We start from the raw sequence: 3,968 nt of genomic DNA on the forward strand, positions 1-3,968 counted from the left end.
GCGTCAAGAGGGGCCGGCCTGCAGTGGTAGAAGGGCCAGTGAGGCAAGGAGTGAGCAACCACAAGGTGAGAGGTGGGGCTGCCCAGTGGAACCCTAATTGTTTCTCATTGATGATTCTAATCCAGAAACATATTTTGGTAAACCCTGGGTGGGTACAGCCGCATTTTATTTTTAGTAGTGCTTACAGACCTGACTAGTTCATATCAAAGTGGAAGAGAAATAAGTCATCTGAACAGGTTCAGAGAAGAACTGTTGTGAGAACCACCATAACCAATGTGTGAGCAACGGCGTCTATTAATAGGCAGCAAACTGAAGTTACTGAGCTGAGGAGGAGAGAGGGGCTAATGTCAGGGCTGAAGCCAACCGCCCCGGAGGAGAGAGAAGTTACAGAGGAGGAATGAGCGTGTTAGGCACAAACAGCTCCTGCGCTGCTTCATTTCGGCATCTCGACCCTTGGAAAGGAGCACCGTAAAGGACTCACCATTGTCTTCAAGCAAAGTGGACCAACAGCAGGTTCTTCAGTGCTGTCGGTTGGATGGGGCTTATCCAGAAAGCAGGAAGGAGCCGAAGGGCTCCGAAAGGTAAAGGGATTTTAAAATGAGCCATTTTAGATATATGTCGTCATGTTTTTGATAGCTGGACAATTTCACCATTAGGAAAATTCATATCTCCTAGTCTCCCAAATATGCTAAACCACCTACATCTTTCAAGGCTACTCATATCCTTAGTTTTCCTGCAAAAGAAATGGGCTCTTCGAAGGAGAAATTGAAGCTGCTTAGAAAGTAGCCGGGGAACTTGAACGCAGAAGCAAAGCGATAGGAATATGCTGGATTCACAGGGTACCTTGCCCACCTCTCGGTCGAAGGTCAGTTAAGACGGGGGAGCAGTGTGTAAATGAAGTTAGAGTTAGATGAGACAAGGTTTGGAAAGCAGACAAAGGACGTTATGAGGGTTGCCTCAAATAACCGTCTATGAATTCCAGGGACCTCTTTCTTCTTAGCTCCAATATTCTCCTTCTATGTCCTTTTCCTTCCACTCCCAAAGGGAGATCGTTATTCACAGAGCAATTTCCAGACAATTAACTCAAACACGCAAACTCCCTGCCATCAAGGCGATGCCAACTCACAGCAACCATATAACGACCAGAAGAGCTGCCCAGGAGGGTTCTGAGGCCACAAATCTTTACAGGAGTAGAAAGCCTCATCTTTCTCTCTGAGAGTGGCTAGTGTTTTTGAACTACTGACTTCACAGTGAGCCGCCCACCATGTAACCAGTACGCCCTCAGGGCTCCTGGGACAAGCAAGCAGTGAAATGAAACGTCAGGGAGCGATGTAAGTATAACTTCTTGTCCTCCAACTAGATGGAAGAGGTTGAAGAAACACCGACTTTCTTGCGGCTGCTTAAAGCCTCTTCATTGTTTCTGGAAAATAAATCTAGAAATCATTTTAGATTTAAACAATGTGATGACTTTTAAGAAATGTGAAAGGGTACCCTCAAAGGTAAATATCTAAAATAAATGCATTCTTTTTATCGAAAAGACCTAAACGCGCGCACACACACACACACACACAAGAAAAGACTTAAACTCACGTTGCTATTGTTAAGTGCCGGCCAGTCGGCTCCGACTGATAGCGGCCTTTGTACAACAGAACGAGTCCTGCACCTCGTACACGCCAACTTCTGACTGCGCATTGGTGTTTGCCGCTGCTCCTCATTTTGAGCCGTGCTCCATCAGCGAATGACCTTCCCAAAGGTCATATGCCACCCTCACCATTATTGTTGACTCGACTTTGAGAGGGCATCTTATTCTGGGTGCTTTCCGACCTGAGCGGCTCCTCTTCTGGCACCATCTTTGCCAAAATTCTGCTTCTTTCCACGGGGTTTTCGGTACCTGACCGTGTTTCCATGCTGTCCATAAGGTTTCCGATTCCTTCTTCATCATCTGTTCCTAGTCTGGAAGCTCGGCTGAAACTGCGCACCTTGGGCGACCGACCCTGCTGGCCTTTGAAATAACGAGTGATATCGCTTCCAGCATCACAGCAGGACACGAGCCACAGTACGACAAACTGACGGGCAAGTGGTAGGAACACTCTATTGTCTACTATTTTATTTCACAGGGTCTCTTAAAGTTGTTTGGTGGGCATCATTTCTGTGTGGGGGGTATAAGTAAAATGGTCGTGTTTTCTTATGCTCCTAGGCTGCAGATGGCCAGATGGGTCATGGGGTAATGATAAATCTGGGTGCTGAAGTGACAGAGATCATGCTTTGCCATCTGCCATTTCCACAGAACCCCCTGCAGCATGTTGGGGCAGTTTTAGAGCTAAACTAGGAGCATTTTGTCTGAGTGAAGGGCATAGACTGTTAAGATTAAGGCTAGAACTGAGAGGACCAAGTTATTCACTTGGTTTAATTATCTTTATCTAAAGACCAGGACCCTGCTCAACACTCAAAATAAACGTTTCCAAAATGGGGGTCTAGGAAAAAAGATTCTTGCATGAATATTTCCCCTTGCAAGAGCAGAGATAAGCCTCCTATTCGTTTTGCTCTCACAAACTCTGTCTATAAAGTTGTCTTAGGGGCTGCAGGTCAGGAGAAGTGGTGGGAGAGCACAAATCACAGGACTGAGGATTCGTTAAGTGCTCAGCCTCATCTACTGTCTGTGTTAGAGAAAAAGCCCACGTATACATAGATCTACACACAGAAAAATTTCCTTCAAGGATTTGACTCTGAGATTATGGGGTGGCGCAATCCAAAATCCACAGATTAGGCAGCAGTGGGTGCTTCTGCTGCCCGATTGCATCCCAAGATCTGTAGGTCAAGTGACAGGAAGAGTTTTGCCAAATTAAGTCTGAAGCAAGCCACACCCTAAGGAAACTCTCCTTGCAATTGGTTGATTAACCAATAATAAATTATATTATGGAACATAATTACATCATATCACATTATATTACATTACAGAACAGCACTTAGTCTAACATTTGGCTAAACTACTAGGAATCATACTTAAGACAAACTAACCATCAAATTTTCATTTGATCTGTATGAGATTAGGAAGAATTCATCTCCACCAGGGAGAGGATCTTAAGCAATCCTACTTGGACACCAAGTCCAGCTCCAGCCTCCTTTTCCAACCTAATATCTATTAAATACTAAAATAAACATTCACGGTTTTTACCATTCCTAAAAATATATATATGGCCCCTCACCCTAGAAGAATTCACTTCAGAGGACAGCACTGAAGCTACAGATCAAGGAGAGAGAGCACAAGGGAGCAAAGGAAGAGGGAGGGAGAGAGAATGGTACACACCCTGGCTCACTAAGCCCCGAGGACGATATTCCTGCTCAGAGCAGCCAATGCACAGATAGGACCATAGGGCCGGCCCCACCACGAGACAAGAAGTCCCTCACTGACCCATAGTGCAACAGGGGACAACACTGGAGACACAGTGTGGGATTGTGCCCGATCTGACCCTATCACACCGACGTGAAATACTAAGGGCGTGCAACAGAACAGCAAAGGGAGCAGAGCAATGAAGTCCCTGGGGAATACCAAAAATAGACTGTGGGGTCAGGGCATGGCACCCCAGCAGACTCAACCGGAAAGCACTCCTAAATGTCAACAAACAGACCTTGAACTATTTATAAGCTTTTCTTTTTCTTCTTTTGTCTTGGCTTTTTTTGTTGTTGTTGCTCTGTTTTCCTTTGTTGCTTTGTTTTGCCCTGTCTTGCTTTTGTGCATATTGTTATCTTTGCATGTCTATCTAGATAAGATAGATGGGATAAACAATCTGGAGGAGGAAACAACTGACTAATAGTTCGGGGGAACATGGGAGAGGGACAGGCTGGGGTGGGGGGGTGGGAAGGAAGTGAATGTTAACACAGAATCAAGGGAACAATAAGTGATCCAAAATCAATGGCGAGGAGGATGTAGGAGCTAAACCAGAGCATGTACATGGGTACAGATAAGA

The sequence above is a fragment of the Echinops telfairi genome, unplaced genomic scaffold (assembly GCF_000313985.2).
Source record: "Echinops telfairi isolate 266 unplaced genomic scaffold, ASM31398v2 ScPeMD7_5868;HRSCAF=6743_1, whole genome shotgun sequence".
Classification (NCBI taxonomy): Eukaryota; Metazoa; Chordata; class Mammalia; order Afrosoricida; family Tenrecidae; genus Echinops; species Echinops telfairi.